Source organism: Periplaneta americana, chromosome 7 (assembly GCF_040183065.1).
Source record: "Periplaneta americana isolate PAMFEO1 chromosome 7, P.americana_PAMFEO1_priV1, whole genome shotgun sequence".
Taxonomy (NCBI): Eukaryota; Metazoa; Arthropoda; class Insecta; order Blattodea; family Blattidae; genus Periplaneta; species Periplaneta americana.
The window spans coordinates 104,803,931-104,817,501 of record NC_091123.1 but is presented as its reverse complement, the minus strand read 5'-3'; the positions used below and the strand labels follow the sequence as shown (position 1 = coordinate 104,817,501).

The window sequence follows — 13,571 nt, the reverse complement described above, 5'->3', positions numbered from 1 at the left end:
GCATAAAACAGGCAACAGAGGCGTAAGCGGAGAAACCTGGAAATAAGACAAACATCACCAAACTAAGCCCAGAAACCATAGAACTCATAGAAAGGAGATCGAAGCTACTGCAAACCAGGAACAACTCAGAGCCTAACAGAGCAGAATATGCGCAGCTGGATAAAATAACCAAGAGGTAAATAAGGAAGGACATACGGAGAGACTGATCTGATGTAACAAAACAAACCCTAGAAACATCCAAATCAATAAGACAGACAAAGCGAAACCTGAGCAAAGGCAAACAATGGATGCTTAGAACAAAGGACACGGTAGGGAACACTATAAAAGCTAGAGGAGACATATTGAATGCAGCTACGGAATTCTACAAACTCCTCTATGCAACAACCATACCCAAAAACAACGCGCAAGGGTACGACCCCTCAAACACACAAATCCTACCTATCCTGCATAGTGAAGTACGAACTGCCATCAATGAACTGAAAAAAGGAAAAACGCTGGGGGAGGACAAGATACAAAACGAAGTATTAAAAATAGCAGAACCACACATTACACCCATAATCTCCCATCTATTCACCAAAATCCTAGAGTCAGAGGATATCCCAGACCAATGAAACACAAGCACGATAATATTATTCCACAAAAAAGATACTAGGGATGACATAAATAACTACAGGCGTATAAGCCTTATGTCGAACCTATACAAACTGTTCACGAAAATAATTACCAGAAGATTGACAAAAGTGTTGGATGAAAAACAACCACCAGAACAGGCAGGTTTTCGCAGAGGGTTCAGCACAGTAGACCACCTACAAACTATAAATCAGTTGATCGAGAAAGCAGAAGAATTCAACATGAACATTTATCTTGCCTTTATTGACTATAGTAAAGCCTTTGATTCTGTGGAACATTCGAGCATAGTACAAGCACTAACAACACAAGGAATTGAAGCAAAATATGTGCGAATACTACAAAGGATCTACAACCAAAGCTGCGCCAAAGTCAAAACTGAAATAGAAGGAAAGCCATTCAAGCTGGAAAGGGGAGTTCGTCAAGGGGATCCAATATCACCCAAGTTGTTTACGAGCGTGATGGAACATATATTCCAGAAACTGAACTGGAACGAAGACTGGGGTATCAACATAAACGGAAGCTATCTAACAAACTTACGATTTGCTGTTGATGTGGTCCTATTCATTAAAACTCTAGGAGAATTACAAACAATGCTCGAACAACTACATGAACAAAGCAAAAAAGCCGGTCTCACACTAAACAAAACAAAAACCAAACTAATGTCAAATGGTCCACAAACAGCCATACTAATAGATGGAGAGACACTAGCATATGTGAACGAATATACATATCTGGGGCAACTGATTTCATTTCAAGACAAAATGGAAAAGGAGCTGAGACGGAGAATCTGCCTAGCCTGGAAAGCGTTCTGGGGCCTCAAGTTCATACTCCTAGACAGAAAGATAAGTCGGAAAATAAAATTTCACACCCTAGAAACATGTGTATATCCTGTGCTATTATACGGATGTCAAACATGGTCGCTAAGATCACAGCAAAAGAACAAACTTCAAATATGTCAACGTAAAATGCAGCGCAAAATCTTAGGAATATCCCTGCGAGACAGGATACCAAACACCACAATCCAACAACTAGCACAGACAACAGACGTCGCACAAACAGCCACACAAAGCCAATGGAAGTGGGGAGGACACATTGCCAGACTACAAGACAACAGATGGACCTACAAAAGTACTGTTTGGGACACACAGATTGGGCAAAGGACGCAAGGCAGACCAAGATGCAGGGCACCAATGGACACGGATAGCAAGGGACAGAGAAGAGTGGAATTCGCTAGGCAGACAACTGAGCAACGACTAGAACAGCAACATGCAAGCATCATTGTTTGAGGGAAGTTTAATAGTGAACAGTGAAAAGTGTAGTGTCAAACAACATTATACCTAACGAACAGCATTGAACCTAACATGGAGTAGCTCGCCAAGTTAGGAAAACTGAGCTAACCCTACCCAAGGGTAGGAGGCCTTTGCCCTTCATGGGACATATTGGGCTATTTCATTTCATTTCATATAATATAGTAAATTTGCTGTGAAAAAGAAATGATTAAAAAATTAGGCCAAATTTTAAATATATTTGTGATAGGCCTAAAATAATAAAAAGTGTTGTATTTAGTCTTTCAAATGTGCCAACCAAAAATCTCAACTATATGTAGACACAGAGTTCCAAGAAAGTTTATGTAACAGTGCGCGCATAATTTGCGTAATTTCAAATAGTCATAACTACTCAAGTAATTAATAATTGTGAAAATAAAACAATACAGGTCTCCTTATTTGATGTCTGGAATTCATGAAAAAAAAAATTCGACCATTTACGAGAAGGTAGTGTTTTATTGCTGTGCGATTTGACGTGGAATGACTTAATTAGGAACATAAAATCCAGACTTTGAGATGGGCAGGGCATGTAGCACGTATGGGCGAATGCAGTAATGCATATAGAGTTTTAGTTGGGAGACCAGAGCAAAATAGACCTTTGGGGAGGCCGAGACGTAGATGGGAGGATAATATTAAAATGGATTGGAGGGAGGTGGGTTATGATGGTGTGGAATGGATTAATCTTGCACAGGATGGGGACCGATGGCGGGCCTATGTGAGGTCAGCAATGAACTTTCGGGTTCCTTAAAAGCCATTTGTAAGTAAGTAAGTTGAAAACTGAAGTTCGATGGGATATTTTGTCACTCGGGTCAACAACTCTTCCATAAAATCCAGACTTTGAGATGGGCAGGGCATGTAGCACGTATGGGCGAATGCAGTAATGCATATAGAGTTTTAGTTGGGAGACCAGAGGAAAATAGACCTTTGGGGAGGCCAAGACGTAGATGGGAGGATAATATTAAAATGGATTGGAGGGAGGTGGGTTATGATGGTATGGAATGGATTAATCTTGCACAGGATAGGGACCGATGGCGGGCCTATGTGAGGTCAGCTATGAACCTTCGGGTTCCTTAAAAGTCATTTGTAAGTAAGTTGAAAACTGAAGTTCGATGGGATATTTTGTCACTCGGGTCAACAACTCTTCCATAGCCGCCAAGAAAACCAAACAACAAACGCAATTTTGCTGTCTTAAAAATGAAATTAAGTTTCAGCACAAGAAAAAATAAATACCCAGCAACAAATTATATTCATTGCACCTCCATACAGCAAAATTAACTGGCATATACTGGTTAGCATACAACAGATAAGCCAAGAATAAGTGAATCAATTAATGAAAACTAAATACGAGACCTTAAGTAAGAAATTAAACACCCTACTTGCCTCAAAATCACAATGATCTGTACCACAACATATCCCGAATTCAACAAATCGCTTAATTAATTTAACAAATATCTCCCTTTCGCCACCAGAACTAGAGATCATTAACAAAGGCTACAAACATAATTACGAACCATGTGATGAAAGTAAAATCTTTTATAACTTAATCATAGAACCTGAATATATTATTCAAAATAGTTTTCATGAGAATAAAGAACAACTTAGATATCAAGTTTCAAAAATAATTTCACAGTATATTAAAGATCCTAAAATCAACCACCAAATACAAAAAGCTAAATCCAAACATAAGAGGTTATCAAACGAGGGAAAAAACTTCATCGCAATAATTTCATTCATATTAAAGCTGATAAGTCTGATTCTATTGTCTTGATGAAAGAAGAGGATTATATAAACAAAACACTGGACTTCATCACCAAAAATCATATAACAGAATTCAAAACGGACCCCACTGATCTCTATCAAAAACATATAAAACAGGCTATAAAATCAGCAGTTGACCTAATTCCTCCCTCAAAATCTTATAGATATATTAATCAAAACCCCACTGTCCCTAATTTGAAAACTTTGCCTAAAACCCATAGAGCAACTTTAACTGTTAGACCTGTCATTAATAGTATGCAGGCTCCAAACCACAAAATTAATAAATTCTTGTCACAATTTTTTGAAGAAAAAAAGAAACACTGTCAATAGAAAATAAATATACTCTTTTGAATGCACAACAACTGATTCAACAATTAGGTATGCTAAAAACTAATAAACATGATAAAATGATTTCTCTGGACATAGAAAACCTTTATACGAACATCCCTATTGAAGAAACTATTCAAATAATAGTATAAAATTGCAAGAATTAAATCTCAACCCCAACTTATTAAAACAAATAGAAAATATACTACATGTTTCATTATATCAAAATACTTCACATTTGACAATAAAATATATAAACGATCAAAAGGTTTAGCTATGGGAGACCCCTTATTTGGCTTCATAGCTGAAATTTTTCTTCAATACCTTGAAAATCAATATATTCCTAACTTACAGTTGCAGCATAACATTAAGGTACATTTTCAGTATGTTGATGATATGTTTATAATACACAATGGAACTTCACAACCAAAACACATAGTCAATTCTTTCAGTAACTTATATCCAGAAATTACCATAGAACATAACAGAAGCATTAATTTTCTTGATCTGAACATAAAAATTAAAAAATGCAAATTTGTCTACAATATCTATCGGAAACCCACTTCTATTATACTATACACCAAATCTCTAATCACCCATATTCTCACAAAATTAGCAAATTTAGGTTTTTATTCGATTGTTTGATCAACAAGCAAGATTGCCTAAAAGAATACAAATATATCATACAACTAGCTACCAAAACCGGGTTCAATAAAAAGATGATTCAGAATTTCATTCACAATAGAATTCGAACCTTCAGAACCTAAAAAAAAAAAAAAATAAATAAAAAAACTGGAACTCGATGACATATTGGTAAAATTAATACTCTACTTTCCACCTTTTTGAGAAAATAAAATATAAATATCACCTACAAAACCAACAATAAATTAAATAGCATAATCCCTAACAAAATTAGAAACACTAACAAATATTCACATAGCAGAGTTTATCAACTAAACTGTACTAATTGCAATATGAAATATATTGGTGAAACAAAAAGGAACTTTCACACTATGTATAAAGAACATAAATCCGATTTCATTAACAACAGAAATAAATCAAAATTTGCTTCACACTTAATCAACATTGGCCATAAACTAAATTGTATTCATAATACATTACAGATCTTAAAAACAATAAATGATCCATATCTAATCAATTCAGCTCAAGAATATTTCATTGCAATAAATTATAATCAAAATGCACAATTGTTAAATGAACAAGTCCCAAATCCCCAAAATCCTGTCTATCGTATCACCATTTAACTATTTATCGAGATGTTCCATCTGGTGTTTCAATAAAATTCCCCTCCCCCTTCTCACCCACATTCTACATAGTACGTACGATCAGTCACAAGCCATGTAACGTGTCGATGAGTTGACTTCAGAATCTGACTCTGCTCCATCTTTTACATCATAAGTATTAACAGAAAAGCACAATTGATGCTCCTCATTTAATTCTCTTTTTTAACTATTGTTCGTAAAATCCCTATTGATTCATTTCAGATGTCTTAATCACCTCATTGACCCGAGTGACAACATATTCTATAGAACTTCAGTTTTCAACTAACTTACCATCAAAATATGGCATCATTAAATTTTAATTTCCAACATACACATATCTTATGTTTATATTCTTGTAATTAACAATCCAAAAGATATATACGCATATGCATCACTTCTTGAATCCATGTTATCATTGAATTTTATAAGTTGTTTTAATATTTTGACATATGATATTGTTCCTATACTGTTTTATTCATTATGTATGCATTTTATATTTCACTTGTGTTCAATGTGTCTAATTTATTGCTTCCAAGTGATGATTTCTTGTAAAATCGAAAATATTCGTGGATACAACCAAGAATTATAATGTGATCATTGTAACAAAACTTGTTTTTGTACAAATCTGATAAGTTGTTGACTGAAATTGTAATATAATTTTCCTTATCATATATCAAGATATCGTCAACATATCTGTTAAAAGAAATTTATATTATGTTTAGAGGAAAGGTTTTTGATGTGATTATCTATCAAATTTTGCAAAAATATCTCAGCTAGGAAGCCTAACAGAGGATCTCCCATTGCTACTCCTTCAGTTTGTTGAAAATATTAATCAAAACGGAAATAATTTTGTTTTGAGCAAACAGAAAGCAGATTCATTAATTGATCTATAATTATGTTGTCTGTTTTGAATTTTCTAGTTTTTCAGATATGATTTGAAGAGTTTCATTCAACATGATATTGGTATAGAGATTTTCAGTATCTAGGGAAGTGAGTTTAATTAATTTTCAGTTGTTTTAATCTCTCTATTAGATGTTGAAAATTAGTTAATGAATATTTGTTATCCATTCGTGAAATTTGTTTAAGATATTTCAACAGAAATCTATTAATTTTATTGTTAGGAGAATTTAAACTATTGACAACAGAACTCATGGATAAATTTTTTTTAAGTTTTTGATAGAGCCTTCAAACCAGTATACTAGGATTCTCTACGATGTATTTATATCTTTTTCGTTTATAATATCACGGGCAGATTTGATGGCAGACTTCACTGATTTTTTTAAGTTTTTCAATGGGGTTGGATTTCATTTATTTTATATTATTCATTCATTAATATAATCCGATTTATTCATAATTACTATTGCATTACCCTTGTCTGCTTTGATGTGAATTAAGTTGTTTCATTCAAGTTTATTGCCAAGTTTTTTTTTTTTTTTTTTTTTTTTTTTTAAACCTTTTGGCGAATTAATTTAGCATCCTTAAACTGTTGTTTAATATTATAATTACTTTGATATTCTTGAATAATCTTAGATGTATGATATCTTAAGTAATCTTTACAATTATGTTCCAAATTCTGAATAATGTTTTCAGTTTCTATTAACAGATTGTAAATAGTTTTGTTCAAGTGATGTGGAGGGTAATTATATTTATAATCTTTATTAAGGATATCCAGTTCATCTGTGGAAAACGTAGTATTAGTAAGGTTGATACTTTTTTGTGTTGTATTATGGATATGTTCGTTGTGAGAAGCAGGTTTCTGTTTTAACAGGTTTTCCAGTTTTTTTTATTTAAAACGTGTTTTTTTTATCCGTAACAGTTTCAAGTTTTTCAGAGACGAAAAGTTGTATAAGATCCCATGATGTTCCGAAATATTTTGAAGCTGTAAGATATGCTTGTTATAAATTCCTGTTTAAACAACCTTTTTTACTATAAAGAAATTTAATTTCATTATTGACTCGTAAGATTTGTGCTTATTCTTTAGTTTTCTTAGAAGCATAGTTACTGGTTTTTAACTTGTCGAACCAATAATGCATCTTAAATTTTGTAATGCCAGTCAGGCAAAAATGTTTAATTCATACATGAACATAAAGACTAAGCTACACAATATGATAGCAAATATTAAATTTAACAAACAATTCAAATCTCACATATAAGGTCAATTAAACAGTGTTCATGGGTTAGATGAGAAACATACAATGTATATAACACAGTTGTATGAACACTTTTAAAATAAAATAAATGATTAAAATTGATAAAATTCAGACATGTTTCGAAGATTGCCTCTTCATTTTCAGTGACTCTACCACGGCTGCAAGAGGAAAATAAATATAATGAGATTCAGTGAACATATATTTAACAACCAACATTATTTCACAGATATTAACTCAGACATGGAAGTCTTACATACTAATAGGAAAGGTAAATTACTAAACATTTTAGAATCTATTGAAATATATAAAGACAAATTTATTAACCCACAAAATTTAAATGAAAAAGCACTTTATGAAAATAACATTCTTCTTGATCTTTGTATTACTTCCGATTTGAATAGGAAAAGATCAACGTAATATCAGTCAACGTAATTTCTGTCCCCTCCCTCATCGTAGTCAGTCTCCTTTAAGCCACGCTACTTTGCTGTCGACCACCTAAACCAGTCGGTGAGTCTTGCGTCCAAATCATAATTCTGTCCATTCTTCTTTTTACTTACACTCTTTTTGTACTTTTTAAATATGACATGTTTTTATTATAAGATTGCACTTACTTCATATGATGTTAATTATTTTAAATTGTCAGTTTTATCCATATTTTAATTCTATTATACCTTTGTATAGAAGACAATTTGGTCATAAATTTTTTAACTTTCCAGCCTTCTTAAGAATTAAATACTATTATTCAGACATCGTATATTTTCTGTACATTTTTAATTACAACTATTCGTGAATCTCATTATATTTATTTTCCTCTTGCAGTCGTGGTAGAGTCACTGAAGATGAAGAGGCAATCTTCGAAACATGTCTGAATTTTATCAATTTTAATAATTTATTTTATTTTAAAAGTGTTCATACAACTGTGTTATATATATTGTATGTTTCTCACTTAACAAACAATGTTTAACTCATAATGTGATTACTAACTATGGAACATTTCACGCAAAAGTCAGTAACTATGCTTCTAAGAAAACTAAAGAACAAGCACAAATTTTACAAGTCAATAATGAAATTAAATTTCTTTATCATAAGAAAGATTGTTTAAACAGGAAGTTACATCAAGCACATTTTGCAGCTTCAAAATATTTTGGAACATCTTCTTCTTCTTCATGGAAAACTTCTTACGAGTTCAGATGAATTTTGGATCAGTTATAAAACAAATGAAAGACTTCTAAAAACCCAAGTAGACTTTATTCAGTTAGTAAACAAGCTGAAATCGAACCTCCGTCTAAAAATAGCCAGCCAACCGTTACTAAATCTGCAAAACTCTCGAAATTATCACTGTTAGATCCTCCATAGATTTTGAGGAAGTTTTCACTAAAAGTCAGATTGACAAAGAAAGTTTAAGGCTCATGATCTTGAGACTATCCACACCAGATACCCAGGATCCAATTGGCTGCATATCTACAATGATGGATCCAAAATAGCTGGACACTTGAATGCTGGAATCTATAGAGCCTGTTTTCATTTTATATCCCTGTAGGTCAGAATACATCAGCTTTTGATGAGGAAGTCCAAGCAATTAGAGTGGTTTTACAACAACTCACAGTCCACTTAGGTAAATTCAGTAATGCCATTATTCTCTCTGACTCTAAAACAGCTATCCAATCAATTAGTCAGACTTTCCTGCCTGGTTCAATAGAAATAAAAGACTGCCAAGATATGCTAAAAGAACTTGCAGCAAACAATAAAGCAGTTGCTGTACAGTGGATACCTGGTCACTGCTCAATCTATGGTAATGATCAAGCAGACTCATTGGCTAAGAAGGGAGCTCGGCTCCCACTAACCTACTCAAAACCAATGTCATTCCAGTCTGTGAAAATAGCTCTAACAGTGCAATTCAAGACACAACATCTGCAAGACTTAGCCTCAAGAACATCTGAGAAGCACTGGAGAGAGTCAATTCAGAATATACCAATTCAGTAGTCACACTCTTTCGTCTAGCAATAGGGCACGATTTACTGCTGAAACACCTCTTTCGTTTTGGGATAATGGGGACACCATCCTGCAAAATGTGTAACTCTAATACAGAGATGAACCGACATCAACTTTGAATATGTCCTGGCCTACAATCACTCTCAGAAGTGAAACGCTATTGAGAAGCAGAAAGAAGCTGTTTTTTCTATAAAATTGTTTCTTAATGTTTGCTCATTTGTTGTTTTCTTTGAAGATTAATGATTCTACAGTCAATTTATGAGGGATTAGATAAATAAATAAATATTAATAGGACTAATGAATTCATTGCAATAAATATCATAAAAGAAATTAAGTTCAAACCTATTGGAAAACTTAAAAAATCAGTGAAGTCTGCCATCAAATCTGCCACTCATATTATAAATGAAAAAGATATGCACAAATACATCGTAAAGAATGTAGTATAGCGGTTTTGAACTCACAAAAAGGATTTATTCATGCATCCTATTGTCAATAGTTTAAATTCTCCTAACCATAAAATTAATAGATTTCTGTCGAAATATCTTCAACAAGTCTTACGAATGAATAACAAACATTCATTAACTAATTCTCAACATCTAATAGAGAGATTACAACAACTGAAAATTAATTAAACTCGCTTCCTTAGATACTGAAATCTCTATACTAATATCCCATTCAATGAAACTCTTCAAATCATATTTGAAAAAAAAAAAAATTCGAAAGTCAACAAAATTATAGATCAATTAATGAATTTGCTTTCTGTTTGCTCGAAACAAAATTATTTTTGTTTCGATAATAAATATTTTTGACAGACTGAAGAAGTAGCAATGGGAGATCCTCTGTTAGGCTTCATAGCCGAGGTATTTTTACAAAATTTGGAAGATAATCACATCAAAAACCTTTCCTCTAAACATAATATAAATTTCTTTTAACAGACATGTTGGCGATACCTTGATAGTTTTTGAAAGTCATACTGATACGTAACAAGAAATCTTACATTTCTTTAATTATATACATCCTAACTTGAGATTTACATCTGAATTTGAAATTAACAAATCAATTAATTTCCTAGATTTAAAAATTATTAGAAAGTCTAATCACTTCGATTACGATATTTTCAGAAAATCTACAAACATTCATAACTAATTTAACCATCCTCAATCTCATAAATTTAGTACCTTCACATTTTTTATTGACAGATTATTGAAAGTTTCACTTTCCAAGAAAAACTTCACAAAAGAACATAAATACATAGTAAACCTTGCCATAGAAAATGGTTTCAATAAAAAAATGATAGGTAGGCATCTTCACAAAAGAAAATTCCTTTTAGGTAAAATGTCAGACACCACACTCACTTCTATAGTAGACAACAAAAAACCAAAATATTTAAATATAATGACTTTTTGTAATAATGTTTCTTATAATTTACATAATTTTTTTTAAAGAAAGAAAATATAAAGGTAACTTTCAAAACTTGTAACAAACTTAATAATGTTATTCCTAACAATATTCATACATCTGATAAATATGCTAGTGGAGAAGTATACATGTTGCATTGCATGAATTGTACACATAAATATATTGACCAGCCCAAAAGAAATTATAGAACTAGATATTCGGAACATAAAGCAGATTTTTATCATAGAAGAAATAGATCCAAATTTGCGTCTCACTTAATAGGGAATAACCATGAACTTCAGAAAATGTCAGAAGGCTTACAAATTTTAAAACCAGTAAACAATGAAAAAATCAATAACGTTCCCGACGAATTTTATATTGCCAAATTTCTCAATAGTAATATTCCTTTACCCAATGAACAACTATCTAACTTTAATAATAGAATTTCCCCTTACTACAACATGCATCTCTCTCCAATTACACCATAACATTGTCTTTTCATGTGTCGATATATTCAGTCGACATCATGCAACCATCTATGAAGCGTCACACATCTCCATCTGATTATTCTCTCTAAGTTATACTTTATTTTATTTATTGGATAACAGTTCATCCTTTTTTATTTTTATTTTTATTTTTATTTTCCATTTCACTGAATTTCTTTTATTGAATTTTTTCAGGTATTCAAAATGTGTTCATAACTTTGCATCATGATGACTGGGCTACAATTATGACCCTATTTAACTTTATAACTATACGCATCCACACCAAATACTGTAACTTTTGAAGATTCCTATTTCAATGTATATCTGTCAATTTTTAACATTTTGACTTTGTAAGATTATTCATTACTTACATTCAAAATACTGAAACCTAAATTGTTAATAATTGTATGTATATCAAAACAATTGGTTTTTATCGCAATTCTGTGTTTGAGCTGTTTATCATATGTCATCGTTTTTAACCAATATTTATAGTTATTCTTATGTATTTTTTTAAGGTCACATTATATTTTCACACTGTTCAAGTTTTTATGTTCATACAATGATATATTATGTGATTCTTTCAGGCCTGATGATGCCACACATGGCGAAGGCGCTAGTCATATCTCACTTATAACTACGACCTAAGGTTTTTATTTGTATTCATTCATTCATTCATTCATTCATTTATTTTATTCCATAGATCTTACATGAGCAATGAAGCTTTAAGATGTGGAACATGTCAACATTTTACAATATTACAATTACAATTTTTACAAAGTTTTATAGTTTTACAATTTAGTAATTTTCTAAAATTTTTACAATGTTGTACAATTTTTTTTTTTTTTTATTTTTTTTTATTTTTTATTTATTTTTTTTTTTTTTTTTTACATTTTGGCGAGATGTAGTGAGATGAAATGAGGTCCGAGGATTCGCCAAAATATTACCCGGCATTTGCCTTTTCGGTGGGGGAAACCTCGGAAAAACCCAACCAGGTAATCAAATCAAAGGGGGTAATCAATCAAAGGTGTTGATGCCAAGGACTCGCCATAGACCATCCGGCTTCAGTCCCACGGCTGTATAATCATTAGGCCTAATAAATTGTGACAGTTACTGAAGGATCATATTAATTATTGTATTATCGTGTAAATATACCAATAATGCCAATAAGTCATGAACAGAAAGTCTAATAAAATGTTGCAAGGTTTATACTTATTGTTGGCAATTTTTGTCACTACACTATCACTACTGTGTTCACTGTAATTTGTCATTATTATAATCTCCATTCTCTCCTCTATTATTGTGGCTTATATATATATATATATATATATATATATATATATATATATATACAGAGTGTCTCTAAATTCTCTATTCATTTCACTCTAGGAAGGCAGTGATTGAAAAATCAATGTTATTGTGAAGTTTTACACTCATTCTACTTCCTTTCTACGTGATCGCTATTTATGTCAAAACACACACTCTATCTTTCAATAATGGAACGAAATGTAGACCGTAACATGTCAACAGTAATAATGTCTGCTGCTTCCCTGATAAGATTCCGTATATCAGGTATACCATTCACCTTACTAGTATACCTTGGACTTTATGTAGTTCAATGCAAAAAGTCTAAGGGGGTTAGATCTGGTGAACAGGAAGCCCACAGACAATGTATGCAAAATGTGGAGGAGCACCGTCTTGCTTGAACACAATTGTGTCCTGTATGCCAGGGGTGGACATAAAACAATTTGTGCCGAATCCATAGTGAACGCAGCCCAGATAACATTCAATTCATTAACCGCAAAACTGAATGATGGGCTGAAGTCCTGACTGTTTCTTGTTTGGAGTGATGCATTAATATTATAGTGAATGTCTGAAAGAGTAGAACATTAATTTCCCAGTCTACTACACTGGTAAGCAAAATTAAAGCAACAAACATATAAGGTACAGAAAAACAGATACAATTAATTCGAAGTAAACCAACATAGGTAATATACGATTAAAGAGTAATGGAACGGAGAATAATATATAGGTAATATAACTAGCGAACTGTCATTTATTACATACAATCTAAAGTTTGCCGTGGTATGTTGAATTGGTATTTGAATTTCTCTTATCTTATATATAAAAGTCAATGTGGCTATGTATGTATGTATGTATGTATGTATGTACCTTATACAAATCTACACGCTTTGACTGATATGTGTCAAAGTTTCCACATTTAAC

The 13,571-nt window shown here is 32.2% G+C and overlaps 1 protein-coding gene across 12 annotated transcripts in view; it reads left to right on the top strand.

Moving 5' to 3' along the window:
• Positions 1-13,571, top strand: part of Pi3K68D (phosphatidylinositol-4-phosphate 3-kinase catalytic subunit Pi3K68D) — a 987,208-nt gene that overhangs the window by 392,369 nt on the left and 581,268 nt on the right. The gene's annotated exons all lie outside the window — the stretch shown is intronic.